Below are 24,986 nucleotides of genomic sequence, written 5' to 3'. Positions count from 1 at the left end.
ATCTGGCTACTCTCGATGTGAAAGAGCAGCGGCTCTACTCTGAGATCCTCCCGGATGACCAAGCTTCTCACCCTCTCTCTAAGGGAGAGCCCGGACACCCTGCGGAGGAAACTCATTTCGGCCGCTTGTATCCGGGATCTTGTTCTTTCGGTCACGACGCACAGCTCGTGACCATAGGTGAATGTAGGAACGTAGATCGTCCGGTAAATCGAGAGTTTCACCTTTCGGTTTAGCTCCTCCTATACCACAACGGACCGATACAAAGTCCGCATCACTGCAGACGCTGCACCAATCCGCTTGTCGATCTCCCTTTCCATTCTTCCCTCACTCGTGAACAAGACCCCAAGATACTTGAACTCCTCCACTTGGGGCAGGATCTCATCACCGACCTGGAGAGGGCACGCCACCCTTTTCCGACTGAGGACCATGGTCTCAGATTTGGAGGACCCCCCGAGGGACAGGGTCGAACGCCTTCTCCAAGTCCACAAAACACATGTAGACTGGTTGGGCAAACTCCCATGCACACTCCAGGACCCTGCCAAGGGTGTAGAGCTGGTCCACTGTTCCACGGCCAGGACGAAAACCACACTGCTCCTCCTGAATCTGAGATTCAACTTCCCGACGGACCCTCCTCTCCACCACCCCTGAATAGACCTTACCAGGTAGGCTGAGGAATGTGATCCCCCTGTAGTTGGAACACACCCTCCAGTCCCCCACCCCAGTCTGCCAGAGGCGTGTCAACCAGGACAGCCCTACAACAACCAGAGCCTTGAGGAACTCCGGGCGAATCTCATCCACCCCTGGGGCCTTGCCACCGAGGAGCTTTTTAACCACCTCGGTGACCTCAACCCCAGAGAGAGGAGAGCCCGCCTCAGAGAACCCAGACTCTGCTCCCTCATGGGAAGGCGTGTCGGTGGAATTGAGGAGGTCTTTGTTCGAAGTATTCTCCCAACCGGCTCACAACGTCCCGAGTCGAGGTCAGCAGCGCCCCATCCCTACTATACACAGTGTTGATGGTGCAGTTCCCCCTCCTGAGACGCTGGATGGTGGACCACAATTTACCGCCATCTAGTGGTTATAAAAAAGCTTTACACTTTCATTCCAAAATGCCAACCCCGCCTAGTGGTTATAAAAAAAAAAGTGTAGCCAACACTTTCATTCCAATATGACAGGGGGTACTATGACTGCATATATGTACAGTTATGCTCATAAGTTTACATATCCTGGGAGAATTTGTAAAATATATATATATATTTTTTTTAATATGACTGATGAAAGAACAACAACCATCATTAATTTCTTTGTGGTTATGTTTTGTTTAATGATAATGCTTTTCTGAAATGCTTGACCGTTTAATTTGAATCCCATTAAAAGAAAATTAAATGTCCTTCCCCTGTTCCTCAGAATCAGAATCATCTTTATTTGCAAAGTATGTCTAAAAAACACACAAGGAATTTGTCTCCGGTAGTTGGAGCCGCTCTAGTACGACAACAGACAGTCAATTGACAGAGAACACTTTTGAGACATAAAGACATTGACAAAAAACAGTCACTGAGCAATAAAGGGTTAATAGTTTTCATCATCTTTTCTTGTACCCATCTTATAAATTCTGCCTGGGTAAATCAAACATATGAGCACAACTGTGTGTTTTCTCATTTAGTAAATAAAAGTAGGGCTGTTAATTTCAAAATAAGAGCAAGTACATTAAAAAAAAAGCATTGTGTGTTCAAATAAAGTGCTTACCTTCAGAATAATTCTTAAAAAAAAAAAAAAAACTAGCAAAATACAGATAATACTTCATGTTATGATCATATGGGTAGAAGCAAAATCATGCATTGTAAAAATGTACTACACATAGGTAGAAGGGTTTTCCAGAATTTTTAGGTCAACTTTGGGGGTGCGTATTATACATGGGTGCACATTATACATGAGAAATTACGGTACTCAAAATGAATTCATTGACATTTCAGTGAAGGTAAACTGCTTTGTGGACCCCATGGTGGGCTCCTGCTGGATTCCAAGTGCTGTTATTGCATGCAAGCAAAGATATCTGTGCTAGACAGAATTATAGTGCTTTGACAAATAAGCATGGTGCATCTATTACGGTGCTACATTTCATGATTAGATTGAAACATTCAAAGAAACAAACTGCCCCCCCCCACCCCCCGCGACTGATTTTAAGATGGCTTGAAATTCGAGATTGGCTCTCAGGCACACACAGAATACTGCGCAAAGGGGGACTGCCAGTGGGACAACAGCTAATAAGATTTAACTCTGGTGCCTAATTTTATCTCTCCTTAGAGCAATGATGGAGCACTGCAACTGGACAAGAATAGCAAACAAGTTCCTCTGACCCTGATGGAGGACCACTGGGGCTATTTGAAGAAGCTACATTCACTTAATTTCCTGATGTTTCTGTCTTTAACATTTCCATCATCTCCTCTCTCCACATCTCCTCTCTCCACAGAGGAATGTGCTCTTTTGTATCCGTATCCACAGCAGGGAGGCCAAAGCATCTGCACCTGAGTTTAATGGACTGTTATGGACTCTCCCCGAGGTGCACAGTAGCAACATTTAGAGAGTGTGACTGAGAAAAATGTCACATGGGCCATAATGTCTCCATTGAGGTGACAAGACTTATTGATGGTGGAAAGTATATTTGACGGAATAATGACTCTCTCGCAGGTGTTTTGTCAATGTTTGGACAGTTTTATTGGTAAAAAGAACCAATAGTTTGCATACCTTAGTATTTTATACTAAAGCTTATTTTTTTTATAACCATTATCTTGCTTGAGGGGGAAAAAAAGATGCGAAGGCATTTCTCTTTTGAGAACATTATAGGACAACTCTTTATTTAGTCTGTAGTATTTTATACTAAGCTTGTTTTTTTTTTAATAACCATTATCTTGCTTGGGGGAAAAAAATATGCAAAGGCATTTCTATTTTTGAGAACGTTATAGGAAAACTATTTATTTAGTCTGGCCAAAATCCCCATCCTGCAATCTTCCCAGACTTAATTGCATACTTTATAATAATAAACCTACACAATATGTGCATCAATGGACAGAGCTAGCATACATAAATATATTAAAAGAGCTATTAGGTATAGAACACATTTGGTAAAGCTATCCAGCGGCAAAAGCAGGACATCCTAATTTACAGAGTATTGTATTCAACGGGGCGGCACGACTGGTTGTAGCGTCTGCCTCACAGTTCTGAGGACTTGGGTTCAATCCCCGGCGCTGCCTGTGTGGAGTTTGCATGTTCTCCCCGTGCCTGCGTGGGTTTTGCCCGGGCACTCCGGTTTCCTCTCACATCCCAAAAACATGCTTGGTAGGTTTGATTGATAACTCTAAATTGCCCGTAGGTGTGAATGTGAGGGTGGATTGTTGTTTGTATGTGCCCTACGATTGGCTGGCAACCAGTTCAGGGCATACCCCGCCTCCTGCCCGATAGTAGCTGGGATAGGCTCCAGCACTCCCGCGACCCAAGTAAGGAGAAGCGGCTCAGAAAATGGATGGATGGGATGGATGTATTCAACAGTACCTGCGAAATGACCAAAGGGCTGAGAGTTCATTATACAGCTTTAAAATGTTTAGCAAAGAAATTCTAACTTGGAACTTTGTGTGGACTTTTGCATATTCTCCACAGGTTTGCAATTTTTTTTCTAGGTACTCCGGTTTCCAGCCACATTCCAAAACCATGTATGCCACGTTAATTACGGATGCTAAATTTCCCATGGGTAAACACTGTGTGTGTGAATGGTTATCTGTTTCTATGTGCCTTCTGATTGACTGGCAATCAGCGCAACATGTACCTTGGACTCTAGCTCATCTTTGACCGTGAAAAGGAAGTGGCATAAAATGAATATGGATGATGTCAGGGGTTACTAAAATACAAATCTTAAAGCTCAAAAAGATTTTTTCCAATGAGTCAAAGGTCCACTGATTGAGGTAGGACACGCCACATGCTATAATAGTGTTAAGTTCAATCAAAACAATTTTCATTAAAAACAGCAACAAAAATACAAAAAAAAAAAAAAAACTACTAAAACGTTGAATATAATAGAGGGGGGATTTGCTTATTTTTAGCTGTCACTTAGTCTTTGTATTTGTATTTTATTTGTCGTCAAACACTGTGTTCTGAATGAACATAACAGAACATAACATCATAACGTCATGGAGTCTTTCTACATCTGAGAATGACTTCTTGTCCTTACCCAAAATCCATACCACGCTAAGTAAGCACTCTGAGTTTTGTTTTTTGGACATACATGTGACAAGATATGATCATTTCAGTTTCAGTGCATTATCTCTGAATTTTGGGAAAATGTCTAACATTTCTATGCCTCGTCTCGTACTGCTGATTAAATATGGAAATCTTCATCATAGCTATCGACTTCTGGCATTTAAGCACATTGGTCTTGTGGTGGTGGGGGGGAGAATTAATGCAAATTTTGCAGTTATTTGAAATGCCAATTTTCACTGTCCACTTTTCTTTACACAGTAAACATGGAACGTGCACTTTAGGCTCCTTCCTGCAGCTGGCAAATTGTCAACAATATGCCAACTGCTCCAAAAACAAAAGTGAAAGTCAAAAATTGGATTCGCAACAGTGAAAAGTGAGTGACACCGTAAAAGGGTGTAACAGGGCATATTACCAACCACAAAGCCTGGTAAACAAGGTAAACAACAAAGGCTCTCTCACATTGCACTTTTTGTTTTCGCGGCGCTTACCTTATGCGCGGTGCCCATCCCGTACACAGCAAGACTCAGCTGCACTGCGCCGTGCCATTGTGTTGCAGCAGCGGATACACAATTGAATGGAATTGTTGAGGGCACACTGCGCCGTGCTAAAGTGTGTAAAGGCCTTAATAGTTCGGGGACCACTAACAGGACCAATATCGAGGAACACTGATGAATGTGATCACGAACAAAATCAAGCCCAACTAAACAGGATAAAAGAACCATATAGGCTGACAACTTCGTCTCTGCTTTAACTTGAAGGAACCCATGCTCATGAAAGGCATGATTTTAGGAAACAATATACATTGGGGCAAAAAAGTATTTAGTCAGCCGCCAATTGTGCAAGTTCTCCCACTTAAAAAGATTAGAGAGGTCTGTAATTTTCATCATAGGTATACCTCACCTATGAGGGACAAAATAAGGGGGGAAATAATCCAGAAAATCACAGTCTGATTTTTAAAGAATTTATTAGGAAATTATGGTGGAAAATAGGTCACCTACAGACAAGCAAGATTGGCTGGCTCTCACAGACTTGTAACCTCTTCAAGAGGGTCCTGTTTCCTCCACTCGTTACCTGTATTAATGGCACCTGTTTGAACTCGTTACCAGTATGAAACAAAATTGTAGCCCTGCACCAGGCTGGGAAGACTGAATCTGCAATAGGTAAGCAGCTTGTTGTAAAGAAATCAACTGTGGGAGCAATTATTAGAAAATGGAAGACATACAAGACCACTGATAATCTCCATGCAAGATCTCACCCCATGGGGTCAAAATTATCACAAGAACGGTGAGCAAAAATCCCAGAACCACACAGGGGGACCTAGTGAATGACCTGCAGAGAGCTGGGACCAAAGTAACAAAGGCTACCATCAGTAACACACTACGCTCCAAGGGACTCAAATCCTGCAGTGCCAGACGTGTCCCCTTGCTTAAGCCAGTACATGTCCAGGCCCATCTGAAGTTTGCTAGAGAGCATTTAGAGGATCCAGAAGAGGATTGGGAGAATGTTATATGGTCAGATGAAACCAAAATAGAACTCTTTGGTAAAAACTCAACTTGTCGTATTTGGAGGAGAACGAATGCTGAGTTGCATCCTAAGAACACCATACCTACTGTGAAGCATGGGGGCGGAAACATCATGCTTTGGGGCTGTTTTTTTTTTGCAAAGGGACCAGGACGACTGATCCATGGAAACGAAAGAATGAATGGGGCCATGTATCGTGAGATTCTGAGTGAAAACCTCCTTCTATCAGCAAGGGCATTGAAGATGAAACGTGGATGGGTCTTTCAGTATGACAATGATCCCAAACACACTGCCTGGGCAACGAAGGAGTGGTTTCGTAAGAAGTATTTTAAGGTCCTGGAGTGGCCTAGCCCAGTCTCCAGATATCAACCCCATAGAAAATCTTTGGAGGGAGTTGAAAGTCGGTGTTGCTCAGCGACAGCCCCAAAACATCACTGCTCTAGAGGAGATCCACATGGAGGAATGGGCCAAAATACCAGCAACAGTGTGTGGAAAAACTTGTGAAGGCTTACAGAAAACGTTTGACCTCTGTCATTACCAACAAAGGTTATACAGTGGGTACGGAAAGTATTCAGACCCCCTTAAATTGTTCACTCTTTTTTATATTTCAGCGTTTTGCTAAACACATTTAAGTTCATTTTTTCCCCTCAAATGTACACACTGCAGCCCATATTGATGGAAAAAAACCTGAATTGTTGAAATTTTTGCAGATTTATTAAAAAAGAAAAACTTAAATATCACACTGCCATATGAAAATTACAGGCCTCTGTCATCTTATAAAGTGGGAGAACTTACAGAATTGGTGGCTGACTAAATACTTTTTTGCCCCACCGTAGCAAGTGTCTGCTACTGCACAGCTTGCTAGCTTGTCGAAGAAACAGGATGCACCCAAAGTCCTCTGAGTACAGATATATAGCCCTCGTCTTCCTTCAGTGCTTCCTTAAATCTCACGAGCAGCAGTCGATAGTGAAACGAACAAAGCCGCACACAGACTGGGTTGTGGCTGTCACCCGAATGAGCCACCGATATGTCCTAGGATTATATTTTCCCAAAAAGCAGTAAAATTGTCAGAAAAGCCATTGAAGAACAAAATCTAGCAACAACTCAAACATCCCAATTCAAAAACTCTGAAATTCTAACAGTAGAGATGAAATGGTAAGAAAATTTCCATTGTCAATAGAGACAAGATTTTGGTCAATTTTGCTAAAAAAAATAGTTTCGGCTATTTTTACTTCAGTTTCTTGAAATTTACTTGGCTTCCCTGTAAACATTAAATTTGCATTAATAAATTAAAATTATAATAAATTAATAAACAACAAAATAAATACAATCTGAAATCCACAATATACTGTACCTGCACAACTCGAGTCTTCTGTAGGCATAAAAATATTGTGATTGTCACTTGATTTTTTTCTGACATGTTTTGATGTACACCAATTAATAATAAAACCAAATCCACAGCATAAACAGAAAATTGTGATGGACATAACCTACCAAGAACAGCCACTCACTTGGTGACCCAACACAACAGCCCAAAACCTCCTTGATATCAATAGAAACCTGCGTCTTTGTATGCCCTCTGTTTCGTAAGAGCGAGCATGTCCCGCAGCGACTTTTCGGGTCACACGACCTCGCAGAGGGGAACATCTGCCTTCAGTCCGGTCTGAGCTCCAACACAGCTGCTGGATTCAGCTCACTGAATGTACAAACCACACGGCTGCATGGTGGCTGGGACAATTGCAAGAAAGCTGACCGCAGCTATTTCCTCAAGTCTGACAACACAATCAACATGGTTCTCTATCCCGCAGACACCCGATCTTTATTACCTTTACGTGAGCGATTACAAGGATTTGGCTCGATTTATTGAGATTACAAGGGATTGACTGCATCTTTTTTACCATGAAGAAAAAATGTTTGAGCATGATAATGGCTTGGTTGAAAGACTAAAGGTAGTTTAACATTAGCAAATGCAATATGTCACTGTAAAATTGAGATCCGTAATTACTGTAATCAACACAGCAGTCTATTGAACTTAAATTGACTTTTTGACAAATTTCAATCAGGTTTCTAAACTCATCACAGGGCAAATTCTGCTCTTATCAAAGTGCTAAACGATATAAGGTTGAATACTGAGTGGGGAATGGTGACAATTCTGGTCTTGTTGGACCTCAGTGCAGCTTTTGATACGGTATATCATAATACCGTATTTTCACAACCATAGGGTGCACCGTATTAAAAGGCGCAGTCTCAGTTATGGGGTCTATTTCTGTATTTAACACATACATAAGGCGCACCGTATTATTGGACGCAGGCATGGTACAACATACGCTAGCTTATAACATACGGTAGCATGCAGGCACGCTAAAACAATGTTTTTAAAAAGGCAGCGGGAGAAAAACTGAGTTCGGTGGTACTTTATTGACGTATTTAACAATGTACTCACGTTATTTTTTTATCAATCCTCATCCACAAATCCATCAAAGTCCTCATCTTCTGTGTCCGAAATGAACAGCTGGGCAAGTTCTCAATCAAACACGCCAGGTTCCCTCTCGTCATTGTCTGAGTCAGTCTCGTTGCCGTGCGGCTCCTCAGACATGATGCCGGCTTTTACGAAAGCTCGAATGACAGTGCAAGCAAACACATTAGCCCAAGCATCCACATTCCATTCACAAATTGTGGCGTAACTCGCCCGGCGCTGCCTCCTAGTCTTAGTAAAGCTGTGTTCGCCATCTGTCATCCATGGCTCCCAAGCCGCTCGCAACTTCACTTTGAACCCCGTTTACATGGATGTCCAGCGGTTCGTCAAGCCTCCCGGAATGATGGCAAGCTCAGAGTTATTGCACTTAGTCGAATGGTGAGTGTAGAGACGCTTCTCCCGGCTGTTCTTTGCTCATTAATCCATTGCTCGAGTTGGTCTTCCAACTCGGGCCACCTCGCCTTGTTTCTGCGTTTTCTTTTTTTTTTTTTTTCCCGTGGAAACTCAGCTTCGTCTTCTTGACTTGGCGAAGCTCGTTTTGCTGCTTCCTCCACTTGCGAACCATGGATTCGTTGATCTTGAATTCTCTCGCGGCTGCTCGATTCCCATGTTCCTCTGCCTAACTAATAGTTTGCAGTTTACCAGAACAAAGACCAGAACAAACAAAGACCAGAACAAAGAGGTCAGAAAAGATTACTCCAATTCTAAAGTCTTTACACTGGCTTCCAGTCAGCTTTAGAATAGAGTTTAAAGTTCTGCTACTGGTCTAAAAATCACTAAATGGTTTAGGTCCTGAATACATGAAAGAAATGCTTACGGTATATAAACCCAGTAGGGCTCTGAGATCGACAGACTCTGGTCAAATAGTGGAACACAGAGTCCAAAGCAAACATGGTGAAGCAGCATTTATGCCGCACACAAATGGAATAAATTGCCAACAGAAGTGACATCAGCCCCAAGTGTGAATGTCTTTAAGTCGAGGTTAAAAACTCTTCTTTTTTCTCATGCTTTTTAGAGCATTTCCACTTTTAAATGATATTTCTTGCACTGTATGCTGTTTTAATTGTACTTTTATTTTTTTCTCTTTGTTTTAAATGTTTATAAGTTGTTTTTTTCTTTGTTTTTAAATGCTTTTAAATCATGTAAACAGAGTGTCATGTCTTTGTGTTAAGACGTCCATATTTCATAAGGTTAAAATTAGTAAATTCATATTTGCTAATAAAGATCTTCATTTTGTAGTATATATGTAATTGTGTAAACTGTTGAGGCATTTGGAGTGAGATTGTCAGAGTGAGACATCTTACTATTGAGAATCGTTTGTTTTGCCAGCAGTATAGGAGCATCTTTCTCCTCGTATTCTTTCATCAGTAGAATTCAAGCTAGAAGTCACGGTAAAAGTGAGCTCTGAAGATGGCCCATAACTGGCTATTTGGCCTCTAAACGTTTTGGGACATTTTCGTCTTTGTATTTGTACAGTATGTTGACAAGCACTAGTTTGAGGTCCATAATGTTTTTATTTGAATACTGAAAATCGTGATTATTCCGGCCGACTGTAACTGCTTGATGCATGTGTACTGCTAGCTACTTGTATTTGACACTAATGTACGGTGTCGTTAAATGTATATTTTTCTGTTTGTTTCAGTTACTATCCTTTCAGCCTGATATTTGTATCAGCACAACAGACCTCCATAAAAACAAGAAAAGAACACCTTGTGTGCGGAGTTTTCTGTATTAGTTCCCTGGCTGTCAAGCTTCACATAGGCAACGTGTTGTAAGGACAGCAGATTGAGTTACCTTGTGTATGAAATGCGCTATATAAATAAATTTGCTTTGCTTTAATACCTTAATTTTTCATATTATGTGCATTTTCTTCCCAGAAAATTCAAAGTCGCATTATACATAGGTATAACTAAAGTGAAAGCATTATTTTGCATTGTATAAACACATACCAGTACCTAGGGGTTTTGAAAAAGGTATATATATGATAAATTATTCCTTCTTACCCAAGAATCATGACGCCCTCGTGGGCGCCGCAATATATCATATCTCTTTGCTCCCGTATCTGTTTGATCTATTTTTTGTATCGCCACGTCACAAAGCACATCTCCCAAGTTAAAAAATAAAATGTACAGTGTATTAAATATATATTTTTTAAATGTCAAGTAAACGAACATGTTCGAAAGAAAACACAGAAGTCAACTGGAAGTAGTCCGGAAAATCAAAATCCGTTTGGAACACAATCAGCCCTTAGTTCCGTAGGAAACTACGTCAACTCAGCACCACAGTACTTTCATTCCAATATGATACGAAATGTCTAATGTTACAAAATGCAAATATAATCCAGTACATTTTTGCAGCTCACCAGAGATTAATGACATCCTTGCGGGCGCGACCATATCAATGTAATATCTGTCCGGATGGGTCCGGGTTCAGGAAGGACATGTTACGTCGTCGCAGTGCCACTCGCTATCTACCTTTTCCTAATTCATCTGGTAATTTACTGTATACTTTCCACTGCAAGGAGGTGTCCAGTTGGCTACCCTTTAAGACGTTTTACTCGGAACAAATTCATTCTTGGATCGCTACTCTGTATTGCTACAGAAGCTCGATAGCTCCTGCTGCTAGCTCTTGTAGCTGCTAGCAGAGGGGTCGGCAACCCGCGGCTCTTTAGTGCCACCCTAGTGGCTCCCTGGAGCTTTTTCAAAAATGTATGAAAATGGAAAAAAGATGGGGGAGAAAAATATATTTTTTGTTTTAATGTGGTTTCTGTAGGAGGACAAACATGACACAAACATTCTTCACGTTTTCCAATGATGTAAAAATGTGTGGAATAAATATTAAATTTCAACATTTCTGTCAACGAAGATTTGCATCATAGCCTGCGACGCGCGCTTCTTTGAGGTCGGCGTGGCAGGTGGCTGTCGCAAACAAACCGGCCGGTGTGTGATGGGCCGTGGATCGCAAAGGGAAAAAGAGAAAGATAGCTGAGGAGAACATAGGAATCAACAGTTCTTGGACTGAATCATTTGCTTTCATTGCCAACGGTTTGCCTACATGTCTGCTTTGTAATGAGAAGTTGTCAAATAACAAAAAAGAGTCATGTGGAAAGACATTTCCAGTGAAGGCATGCTAGCTGTCCTTGTTGAACACATTCCCAGGAGTAAATCAAGCTAACCTCGAAATGGAAATGGCCGATATAACTGACAAAGATTTATGGGTGTCCAAATTCAAAAGTCTGATAGCCGAGCTTGAAAATGTCACACCCCAGAAAGCCCAGCTCTCCCAAAGCTACAAATGGAGCGAAATTGAAAGCCTCGCAACACCTGAGAAACTTGTGTTTGAAACATGGAATGCTCTTCCTGACAGTTATAGGCACATGAAGAAATATGCATTTGGAGTATTATCCATCTTTGGATCAACATACCTGTGCGAGCAGATATTCTCAAAGATTAACTATATTAAATCCAAACGCCGCAACCGCCTCACAGATGAGAGCGTGCAGTCATGTGCCGAGATTAAAGTTACATCTTACATGCCCGATGTTGAGAAGCTGTCCTGTGATGTCCAAAAACAGAAGTCACATTAAACGGGTAAGAACACAATTCTGTCATAGGCCCATATTTAGGAACAAAGTGTCTGTTTTTATAAAGTGGTTTCGGATTTTTGTCAGTATATATTTGGAATGACACAAAGAGATATTATTGTGTTTTGTTGCTCAGGTCCGAGGATGGCTGCGTTGTATTGTGTGTGTCAAAAGAGAAGAGGATGCTGCTTTTTACTTTGCAATGACTTACTTGGCATTTGTAGAACACTCAAGAGAAGAGGATTATGCACAGAAATCGAACTTAAACTGTATTTTTTAAATTTTATATACTTTACCATTTCAAAAGGCTGCTGTTATATTATTTAAGCAGGCTGTATTTTAAATGCAGGCTTTGATTCATCACACTCATGTGCAATTGTAGCCTTTTCATATTTGTCTGTTGCCGCCATTAGGGAGGAAAGAGAAGAGGATTGTGCATTATTTTATTTTATTAATTGGAATGAAATTGGCTTATTTTCATACTTACCTTTTCAAAAGGCTGCTGTTTTATTTTTATAATTCCAGGCTGCGTTATATTACACTCTTTCTGTTGCCCATATATGGGGGAAAAGAGAATAGGATTGTTTGTATTATTGAGGATTGAAGAGGACTGCATTTTATTTCCATGGGGAGGTCTGAAATTACAGGAGGCATGTTCCATTTTGTTTTTTGGAATCCTCAAAATAAAAATGACATTAAAAAAAAATCAGTTTTATTATATTTCTATAATTTCATCAATGCAACAAAACATAACATCAATAATGGAAGTTAAACTTAAAACACCATCATACAGCAGAGTAGTCACGTGGTGCGTCATTTTCTCCAGGATGCGCTGCAGGAAAAATAAACATTTAATCATGAATGCTCATTATGTCATTGGGATAGTAGGCTAATATAGACACTTACAGCATGTGTTGCCTTCATTATAAGGCTTATATTGGGCTTTTAATTTTTTGCGGCTCCAGATTTGTTTTTGTTTTTTTGGTCGAATATGGCTCTTTCAACATTTTGGGTTGCCGAACCCTGTGCTACCATCTCCAGACATGCAGCACAACAACGGCTGGCGGAAAAACAGCGCCTGGTGGAATATACACCAACTATTAACCAACTACTTGATAAATCTGTGCTGTGTACCCCGAGGGGAGCACCTGACAACGCTACTCTTCCACTAGTCAGCCATCACTACATTAGTCCTTTGTACCTGCCCAGTTATCACAGGAAACAGCCGACTGGCTACCAGTCGCAACACTCCCAGTAAGCCTATATATATATATTATTATTTTTTTAAATGAGAGTTATGTCAGTGGCACAGAGCACAACATTTCTTTGAAAACCCTAATAAAATACAGATAATCATGTTTTGAGCATGTGAGCAGCAAATCGATGTGTGAGTTATACATGGGTAGAAGGAATTTCCTTATTTTGGGGGTCGATCTTTGGGGTGCATATTGTACTCAAGAGTGAATTATACATGACAAATTACAAATGACTTGCCAGAAAATGGAGAGATGGCAATAGTGCAAGTGCAACTCAATAAGAGGCATCCACAAAGTCATGTATTTTTGTATTTATTGAACCTATTTCCAATGTCGAGCTGGCTGCAGACAGGAGAGTAAAACAAAGCAAATACATTTACAAACTATAATGTGATATATTTGCAAGCTATATCATACCAGATGCTGAATAACAGATCCATAAAGAAAAACTCGTTTTGAAAACATTTCTATATTCAAAATTTAAAAAACTCCATGCTTGGTGTGTACCACACTGAACATGGACCACAGATACCAAAGGCTACTGTCGCCTTCTCTCAGAAAATTATAGACAAGCATGTTAAAAGGTAAAGGCTATAAGACCATCTCCAAGCAGCTTGATGCTTTTGTGACTAGTTTCACATATTATACAGACGTTTAAGGTCCATGGGACTCTGTGGATGTGGATGAGAGAGGAAAATAGATGACAAATTGAAGAGACGAATAATATGAATAGCAACCAGTTCAGAACACTCTCCAAAGAAATTAAAGGTGAACTCCAAAGTCAAGTTAAATCAGTGTCAGATAGCACCACTCGTCATTGTTTGACCAAAAGTGGACTTCATGGGAGACACCACTGTAAAAAGCAATCCATCCGTCCATTTTATACCGCTTATCAGAGGTCGGGTCGCGGGGGCAGTAGCTTTAGCAGGGGCGCCCAGACTTCCCTCCTTCCAGCCACTTCATCCAGCTCTTCCGGGGGGATCCCGAGGCGTTCCCAGGCCAGCCGAAAGACGTAGTCTCTCCAGTGTGTCCTGGGTCGTCCCCGGGGTCTCCTCCCGGTGGGACGTGCCCGGAAGACCTCACCATGATGGTGCACTGCTTCCCGCTCCTAAGACGCCGGATGGTGGACCAGAATTTCCTCGAAGCCGTCCGGAAGTCTTTCTCCATGGCCTCACCAAACTTCTACCATACCAGAGTTTTTGCTTCAGCGATCACCAAAGCTGCATTCCGCTTGGCCAGTCGATACCCATCAGCTGCCTCAGGAGTCCCACAGGCCAAAAAGGCCCGTTAGGACTCCTTCAGCTTGACGGCATCCCTCACCATTGGTGTCCACCAATGGGTTCGGGGGACAGGCACCGACCACCTTACGGCCACAGCTCCGGTCGGCCGCATCAGCAATGGAGGTGCGTAACATGGTCCAGTCAGCCTCAATGTCCCCCGCATCCTCGGGAACATGAGCAAAGTTCTGTCGGAGGTGGGAGTTGACACTCCTGACAGGGGATTCTGCCAGACATTCCCAGCAGACCCTCACAATACATTTGGGCCTGCCACGTCGGACCGGCATCTTCACCCACCATCGGAGCCAACTCACCACCAGGTGGTGATCAGTTGACAGCTCCGCCCCTCTCTTCACCCGAGTGTCCAAGACATGTCCTGGTGCCAAGTGCACGTGTGGACACCCTGGATTGGTACCAGAGCCCAAGCTGTGTGTGGAGGGGGGTCCGACTACATCTAGTCGGAACTTCTCGACCTCACACACCAGCTCGGGCTCTTTCCCTGCCAGAGAGGTGACATTCCACGTCCCTAGAGCCAGTTTCTGTAGCCGGGGATCGGATTGCCAAGGTCCCTGCCTTTGGCCACCACCCAGCTCGCACTGCACCCGACCCTTATGGCCCCTCCCACAGGTGGTGAGCCCATGGGAAAGGGGACCCACGTTACCCTTTCGGGCTATGCCCAGCCGGGCCCCATGGATGCAGCCCCGCCACCAGGCGATCGCCTTCGAGCCCCACCTCCAGGCCTCGCTCCAGAGGGGGGCCCCGGTGACCCGCGTCCGGGCAAGAGAAACCTAGATCCATTCGTTTCTTTCTTCATAGGGGTTTTTGGAGCCGTGCTTTGTCTGGTCCCTCGCCTAGGACCTGTTTGACATGGGTGACCCTGCCAGGGGCGTGAAGCCCCAGACAATTTAGCGCCTAGGATCATTGGGACACACAAACCCCTCCACCACGATAAGGTGACGGCTTCCAAGAGGGGCAGACAAAAGCGAAACTGGAATTTCCGGCAATGCACACTGACAAGTCACAAAGCTCCTTTGGACAAATGAGACTAAACTGGAGCTTTTTGGCAAGGCACATCAACTATGTTCACAAGCATACCAAGAAGTCTGCTTTGCTAAATCTGGCACAAAGTTGCCCATTCTTAAATCACAATATAAACTTTTCAAAGTATCCTATATAGGCGCTGCAAAGTATGTAGAAAATGAGATTTATTAAGCAGTACTTCTACCATGTGAAAATGTTGCACCAAATGATGTTTATTACTCATAATGCACAATAATAATCCCAATGGCAACGCTCGCACCTTCCCAATTCGACCAGTCTGTGGTAACAAACTGAAGCTGTTAGAAATGGACGAAACAAGGTATCCAATTCCATCAGGGGCACTTCACTTTCACTATCTAGAACATGGGTGTCAAAACAAATTTTTCGCACGGGCCACATCATAGTTATGGTTTCCCTCAGAGGCCCGTTATGCCTGTAAATGAAATATCACCTCCTACAATTACTTATAGACAAACAATTGATGACTAACTAGTTTTGAAATCAGAAGCCAAGATTTAAAAAAAGTTTGTCAATTACAGTTATTACATTTCTTTTAAAAAGGGGTAGGTAACAAAAACATTCAAGCAATATCTCAACATTATTAAGTAAAGACAATTTGCAATTTTGTTAATTTAGAAAGAGACAAAGTTGACACGCATGATTTGCTTCCGGGGGCCACATAAAATTATGTGGCGGGCCGGATCTGGTCCCCGGTACACGAGTTTGACACCAGTGATCGATCAGAAGGTCTCTGTTCTATTACAGACATCCAGGGATTCAATATTGGGGCCATGCTAGGGGTGATCCGCAATGGAATTATTTACTGATTCTTTCCGACATCAGCACCACACTCACACACATCCTCAAACTGTATGTCCTTTTTTGTGTATAGCTTATTGCTAAACTATTAGCCAACTTATAGCAGTGAGAAGACAATCATCTTACCTGATGAAGTTGTCACGCCAATTAAACAGATGATAAAACATGCCGCAGGTACAAATAGTTTCTTAGGATATTAGTCAAAAATAATTCCGCTGACATATTCAGCAACCATTTCTACCAACTTGCCAGGTTGCCAAAGACATTACTAGAAACATTCAAAAACACATAAGCACCCATTCTTCCGGCAGGAAAGAACAGCCTTGTGCAATGTTTAAAATGAAAAGTAGGAAAAATCCATTATAGGTGTAATAAAGTGTAACTCGATTGGAGAGAGAAAAAAAAAAAATAAAAAATTAAAAAAAAAAAAAAAAAAAAAAAGTGTGAATATGTTTGAATGGCTGATTTAAAAACCACTTGAACTTTCACAGATGCATGTGCTGCTTGTGTTTGTAAGCTGTCAGTTATCTATTGGGCAGCCACAGTTTTTGCAGATTTCCCCTTTTCACTGCAGTTTTTGGAAAGTAGCCCCCCGCGAAAAATGTTAATTGCTGTACTTTTACCACATCGTGATATAGTGCAAAAAATAAACGATTAGATTAGACATGAACCTGTTTTTTCCCCACAATCAGCAAAACATCCTAGTTAAAGTGACTAACATACCTTACCTGAAATTTAAACCCTGTATCAGTGTTACCCTGTAGCACAATTTCAACTGTCAAATGAGGATTCCTGTTACACAGGGGGGAGGGAGGGGGGGGGGGCATTTGCAGCCATCATAAAATGCTCCACCCAAATAGTACATTCCTCCTAAAGTTCTGCTTCACACAGGGTTTTCAACATTCACTTCATTGTTTTCATTAAAAAAAAAAAAAAAAAAAAAAAAAAAAAAAATCAGAAAATCTTATCTTATATCTTATCTTATAAAATATTATTAAATCTTATCAGATGGAGGCCCTGTTCAAATTGCACCTCAAATGACTGCCACACCTCCCCAACAAGACTCTGTTGATGTATGGGCTTACATGCAAGAGAGAGAGGCTGAGTCATTACAAGCCTAGTTCATCACTTCATTAGCTAAATATCAGGTGTTACTATCAAATAAGATGGGTATTTTCTGAATTGAAGTTCATGTTTAGGGCATTTTATTTTCTACTCGTGTCAGTATGGCAGAAAGTCAGCGAAGGTCAAACTCTTTACAAAAAAATAAAAATTTAAAAAAAACTAATGAGCATTAAGAGGCTGCCTAACAAGTCTCATCTCAACAGCCACTGGAGCACTTGCGTCAGTTCAGTTCAGCCCAGTGAATTTGCTTCCTTCCTCGAAGTGATGAGTTTGTTACCTCCACCCTGATTTATGCTTTTAGTCAGGGACTAGAAACACCCAAGTGGAAAAATACCAAGGAAATTCAGTTTCAGTAGTCAAATGTCATTCATGATTCTTATTTTTTTTTCCCATTGTTTTTGATTGAATTAATTGACTTAACGATCTCATCAGTAAATGCCACCGGGTACTGACAGAGGTCATGGGAAATATTAGTACACTTTGATATTTTTCAAAATTGACAGCCTTTGCTTTATTTCCCCAGCGATGAAAACAAATTGTATTAGTAAAAATGTGCGCTCATACAAGATGTGATACTATTATCAGCATAAGCATTATCTTGGGAGTTTCGAGAGAAAACTTTTTTTACATTCAGACAGAAAATTCCGCAAATATCTCAACCTACTCTGCGCATGTGCGTACATGCACATTCTTGAAATCTGGAGAGTTGCGTGTCCATGTATTTCCGTGTCCCCTCAGCACATCTGGCTCTTATTATGGCCCCGTGACCAGTGTGTGGGTCTGTTCTATCCCAGCGCCCCCCATCACTGCGCATTGGGAGAGCTGAGTAATGAGTGAGTGCCTATGCTGTTCCCAGGACCCCTGGCAATATGGGTGTTTACTTCTTTGCGGTCCGTAGGAGACACTCTCCTGCAGATGAGCTTGCTATTTTTTTCATATGCTCTTCAGTTGTTGTTTACCAAAGAGCATGAGTAAATGTTTAGGTCATCCCATGGTTGGTATATGAGCATAAATTAGTGATGGACATTGGACAAACCTGTGGTTATTTTTTGACAAATCTGTGGTTATTTTTCATTCCAATTCAATAGTTATCCTGCGAGCATGTCAACATCATTCATCCATCCATCCATCCATCCATCTATCCATTTTCTGCACCGCTTATCTTCACTAGGGTCGCGGGCGTGCTGGAGCCTATCCCAGCTATCTTCGGGCGAGAGGCGGGGTACACCCTGAACTGGTTGCCAGACAATCACAGAGCACATATAAACAAACAACCATTCGCACTCACATTCACACCTAAAGGCAATTTAGAGTCTTCAATCAACCTATCACTCATGTTTTAGGGATGTGGGAGGAAACCAGAGTCCGCGCAGAAAACTCACGCAAAAACGCCACAGAGGCGAGGCCGGGATTTGAAGTTCAGCAAATCTAAATACAGTTTAACAAATTCAGAAATACTGCCAGTGCAAATTTATTCGATCTATCCGATTTCAGTGTTTAAGGTCGCATTCAAGGTTTGGGAGAACCTCTCACGGAATGTTCTGAATTTTTGTTTTCATGCCAATGTTGTACTGAGCAGAAAAATGCTAATCAACAAGTTGAGAAAGAATTGAGAGTAACTGTTGTTTGCAGCCAATTGGTGTATGACTGGTGTTCAGTCTAAACAGCTCTTAACTCATTTCCCTGCTGTGACTTTATAATTCGTCAACTGGAATCCAACTGTTTACTGCCAGCAATGTATATATATCAACTAGATTCTTCAACCAGTAGGCATGGAGGAGGGTTTCGCCCAGATTTTATTGCAACTATAATACTTTCCAGTTATACATATGCTATTGTATGAATAAATACAGTCAATTTGCATTTTCATGTCTATACTTTAGCTTACTCAAATGAATCATCCGTATGATCCATTCTATTGTTCTATGGCCAATACGGTTTAGGTACATTAATTCAGGTGTATTAGCTGCATGTTCTCCACTGGAGAAGACTGGATCAGTCAATCTCTGCAGTTTATTAACTTTTGAAGAGCAGCTGCACTGCAATGAAGTGAAATGCAGGCCTGCTTCATGAGAGGCCAAAGTGCAAAATAAAAGCAAGCGCTCTCACAATGACCATTGGACCAAAGACAATGTAGACATTGCTGCTGATCAATGACGGTGTGGTCTAAGGGGAGCATAAAACATTAAAGGACTGGACCCAACACTTTGGATATGAAGTCAGTTTGCAGCTGCACCTTCAACAAGACATGCTGCGGTGTCCCTTTGGTTAAAGTGGGCCGGAGAAAATTTAATACAGAGTGGTGCATCAAGGATTAATGATGATACTGCACCAGTAAATACACTTACAAAAACACACTTTATACTATAGTAAATATTTAAAGGTAGACAGCTATAGCTGGTGAAGAGTTATATGGTTGACTTGTGGAACCTGGAAGTCCTCAAGTTAACTAAAATGAGAAGGTTTTTGCATGAATTCAGCTGTAACCAAGCTGCTGATTAAATCTAACGAGAAGGATAGTTTGCACTCCTACATGCAGCATTTATTTGCATCGAAACAAGAGTTCCAAACATTTACTTTCAAATCCATATATTTTTTTAAATAGATTACGTATTCATTTTTTTCTGCAGTCAATAAACTGAATTTTTTTTAATGCTAATTCCTTATCGTAGAAATTTTTAGGGCATGCTGAACAAGTGAAATTCATATGGATGTAATCTCAAAAGGCATTTCTTAAGGTGGTCTTTCTTTTCAGTCAGATGAACTGTGTTCGGTAGCAATGCAGTTGAAGAGAGGAAACGTGTGGATCGTGCAGAGTGGCTCCTTGCAGCGCTCACCAGGCGCATTCTTTGCCCATCATCTCTGGTCCAATCATGTTCAGGGTCTTTGCGGCAATTTATTTTTATTTTTTTCCCTCAAACACCTCATATTTCCCTCAGTTCATAGCTTCAGTTCTCCAGAGTCCAATTATGGATTTCTTCCTGTCAGTCTCTTTTGAAACATGCTGGTTGTAGCAACATCATATAGTTACATCATATATAGAACATTTTAGTTCATAAACCACCAGTAGAACTAAATTAAGGAACTGCTTTTTTTAGCCATTATACATCCTAACATAATTACACCAGAGACAAAATGTGACTTTCAACAATTAAAATTTCATTCATCAAGTTGATTAGTTTCACGGTCTGGAAGTAGATGCTTTCTCAGGTCAAATAGTGGAGCACAGAGTCCAAAGCAAACATGGTGAAGCAGCATTTAGCTATTATGCTGCACACAAATGGGATAAATTGGCAACAGAAGTGACGTCAACCCCAAGTGTGAATGTTTTTAAATCCAGATTAAAAACTCTTCTTTTTCCCCTCATGCTTTTTAGAGTATTTCCATTTTTAAATGATATTTCTTGCACTGTACGCTGTTTTAATTGTACTTTTATTCAGTCCCCCCCCCCCCCCCCCCCCCCCCGTTTTAAATGTTTATAAGCTGTTTTCTTTCTTTGTTTTTAAATGCTTTTAATAACAACATAAGAGTCCAACCCACACTCAAGGTCACATCTTAGACCTGGTCATCTCTAAGGATGTTGAGATTCTATCACTTGACATTAAAGATATGGCTATTTCCGACCATTTTTGTGTATTCTTTGAATTACATATTCTTCCAAAAGTTCAGACAATCTCTATGTCAATTAAGAAAAAGGTACATAAATGAGAGTACCGCCACTAAGTTTATGGAGACCATTGCAGTGCCACAAACTGAGTGCTGAGACAGTTGATGAACTTTGGGATAATTTCATCTGTAAAATCTCAAATGTCATGAATCTTGTCGATCCCATTAAAACTAAGACAATCATGAGGCGACCTAGAACACCGTGGAGGAGCACAATGAGGGTAAAGACCTCGAAATCAAAGTGTAGGAAAGCAGAACGTAAGTGGAGAAAATTCGATTTTCTGTCTTTGTTTTGCATGTTTATAAGCTGTTTTTTTTTTTTTTTTTTTAAATGCTTTTAATCATGTAAAGCACATCGAGTTCCCTTGTGTATGAAATGCGCTATATAAATAAATTTGCTTTGCTTTGTCATAAGACAATTGTACTGTGACTTAGTTGTCTATTATCAAGAATTGTCAAAGTTGTCTATTTGATGATATATCTTGAAGTAGTGTATTTGGTCTAGCGACTACAACCAAGTTTTGGCACAATGTGGTATTGTGATAATTGAAAACAATTGTTACCAGTAGGTGCCAACAGCAGGAAACCAAAAATAAAACGTGATTGCATCATGGTGAGCAAGAATAAAGTGGTTATTGACTGTAAATGATGCAAAGGAAGAAGTCTATTATTAGCATATATTGTTGCTATGCCCAGAAGCGCAAGTTCTTCCCTCAACAATCCATTTTCCAAAATGAACAAAAGACATTTCATGAATTTCAACACCACCATTTTATTATCTATTTTTAGTCCTTTACTCGTGTTATGGACAGAGATGCCATTTCCTTGCTGAAAAGACATTAATGAACTGTGAAAATAGACAAACTCAGCACCTAAGTAGAAACAGATGACACCAAAAGCATAGTTCATTTGTTACAAATGACCAAACTCAATTCTCTCATACATCTAGAACAGGTTACCGATGTAGAGCAGCCTGTGGATTTTGTAAATCTTCTTTTTCAGGAATTAGTGTGGTATTGTTGCCTTTATTTTTTTAGGTAAACAGATAAACAATTAAAAAATAGGCTTCAAGCACAAGAGAAACAAGTTCCCAAGCAACTTTGATCATTTTGTCATGAAGGGTTGTGAAGTTATTTTTAGCATCCTACAATAGCATTCACATAGCACAAGCTTGAGGGAGACTTAACCATCCATCCATCCATTTTCTGAGCCGCTGCTCCTCACTTAGGTCGCGAGCGCGCTGGAGCCAATCCCAGCTATCATCGAGCAGGAGGTACAGGTTCAGTACACCCTGAACTGGTTGCCAGCCAATCGCAGGGCACATATAAACAAACAACCAATCACACTCACATTCACACCTAGGGGCAATTTAGAGACTTCAATTAACTTACCATGCATGTTTTTGGGATGTGGGAAGAAACCGAAGACCCCGGAGAAAACCCACCGAGGCACGGGGACAACATGCAAATGAACCCCGGTCCTCAGAACTGTGAGGCAGACGCTCTAACCATTCCCCCACCATGCCGCCGCAGACTTAACCAATAAGTATACATTCTAAAATTAATCATTTTAATACCTTCACATTATTTGTTTTTCAAGCTTTACATATTTGACATTTTGCTGGAAAAGAAATCCTGTCAAATATACTCTTAAATCATTAAATTGCCATGATATGAGGTAGAATCAGGTGAATGCTGCAATACAGCATGTTAAATAGTGACACTCCCTTGACCACAAGACTCATGAGCTATGTACAAGATTGAATAGTTGGTTAAAAAGAGGAGGGGAAGGGGAAAAAAAAAAAAAAAAAGAAACAAAAACTCTGGCCAGCATCAGGAAGACCGAGTGGCCTCAAATATGCAAGAAATCTGAGGTCTTTAACAAGAAGTCAATCTCAACAGATTACAGGAAAAAGCACTCAGGTACTTTTGCGCGTAGCAGATGCATTTCCCCATGTCAACCTTGATCCTATTCTCATACAACAATTTTTCTTCACTAATTAAGTGTCTTCACTAATTAAACGTGTCACTCTCAGCACCTCTTGCTGGTGTTAACGTATACTCTAATCCCACATTATGACGTGAATGCCAATAAAATGGAACTGCGACTCAACCAGATCTTATTTTTATTTTAGAAGCAAAGCAAGTTTCATTGATGCAGCCAAGAAAAAAGTTTTGAAATGTAAAGCAACCATTTGTAGAAGCAAATTGGCAGTTAATCCCAATACCAAGATATGCGAGTCAGACAATTTCTTAATTGAATTACTTTAACTTTGTTTTAATTATTCCCATGTTCCAAAATGGACCTATCATTTGAAAGTGCAGTCATAAGGCTTTCTTTCAGGGGTCCTCTTTATTTAAAGAACATTATTAATATTGCTATTTTGTGCGTCACACTTTATAGCTCAAACGGAAAAAAGGATAATAAAGATGTTTCTGTCAGCATTTGACAGATAATACACATAGCCTAGCCAGTGCATTCAGTGCATCATAACTTGTTAAGCAACAGTTTTCTCACTGACATAAAAGTGTTTTAGATTAAGTATATAGCCTACATTGATTGATTAGCACTAACAAACCTTTTAGTCATGGAATGCCACGGCAATCTTAAAGAAGTGATACTCTGGTTTCACTGTCGGACCCATCATAAAAGGCCTCTGTTGAGGGCTGTCTGATAGGGAACTTTTCCACAAGGCCTTTTCTAAAACTGTCATTTTGACTGTCCATTTTAAATGCTTTTGAGCCTGAAAACAAAATCATTTGAAAATTTGAGTGGCTCACATAAGTACTACCGTAATTAAGAAAAGGTATACTAATCGCTTGAGTATGTGTCAAGCATTCACTTCACTTCTCCACTATGTTGTGATAATGTTATGTTTCTCTATATGTGCCCTGTGATTGGCTGGCAACCAGTTCAGGGTGTACACCGCCTCTCGCCCAAAGTCAGCTGGGGTAGACTATAGCTCACCCCCAAACCTAGTGAAGAGAAGCACTACAGAAATAGGAAATATGGGGTTATCTGAATCTGTAGACAACCTGATCAGACTGATAAAAACTATAGTCAGCTGGAGTCTTTTATCACCCCAAAAGACTCCGTCCTTCCTTCCTAATTCCAAAACATGCACACGACAGCAGTCACACAGACACATACAAGGTTATGTCTGACCACACATAGCTCACAAACCACAGTCACCATAAGTGAAAGGTTTCAAAAGTTTGTTTGTTCAAAGCTTGTTAAAAAAAAAAAAAAGGCACAGTTTCAGTCAGAGCAGTAATGTTCTAGACTGTAATCAAGATGCTGTGACAGTAAAACAGACGGTGACAGTAAAACACGCGTATCTGTGGCAATACCCAAAAACACATGAATGTTAAATGTAGATTACTTTCCGGGTCATTAAAATGAGATCACAAAATAACATCATATCTCATACAAGTCCAATTCTAGGGTTCTCAAGTTGCTTCTTATATCATGTGGTAAAAACTCAAGCTAATTCTTTTAGGTGACGTCATACTGTATCTTTTCATTGTCAAACCACTGGAGCCTCCCATGCTGTGATTTTGTAATGGTTATTTTGGAGGCCTGAGATTTATGGTGCTGGTGAACAGTACCAGGTACACTTAAAAGTGATCGTCAGAGTATAATATAGAATCAAGCCTACATTTTCCAGATAATACAGACATTACTGACGAACAAAGAAAGTGTCGTTCCTTGGCCACATGTTCAGATTTACAGTATGTTGCTTTAAAAGTCAAGTCGGGCTTTCTGAACAGGCAGACGCAGATGCACTATAAAACAGCATGTTAAACTGATTAAACTGGACCCAGAGGACGCATACACAAATATATCACGATTGCTAAGCGATTTGGCGATTAGTGCTTACAGCTGATACTGAGCCAGCCAGGAACTAATGGAAACTAAATTCTCTTTAGTTCCACTGAATTACATAACTTGCAAAAACATAATTCAGTAGAAGT

At 40.9% G+C, this 24,986-nt stretch overlaps 1 protein-coding gene across 4 annotated transcripts in view; it reads right to left on the bottom strand.

Annotated features, from left to right (window-relative positions):
* furina (furin (paired basic amino acid cleaving enzyme) a) overlaps nt 1-24,986 on the bottom strand; it is a 92,064-nt gene that overhangs the window by 63,243 nt on the left and 3,835 nt on the right. The window lies entirely within an intron of this gene.

Source organism: Phycodurus eques, chromosome 2, assembly GCF_024500275.1.
Source record: "Phycodurus eques isolate BA_2022a chromosome 2, UOR_Pequ_1.1, whole genome shotgun sequence".
NCBI lineage: Eukaryota > Metazoa > Chordata > Actinopteri > Syngnathiformes > Syngnathidae > Phycodurus > Phycodurus eques.
The sequence above is the reverse complement of the archived record's forward strand: the minus strand, read 5'-3'. Positions and strand labels throughout refer to the sequence as shown.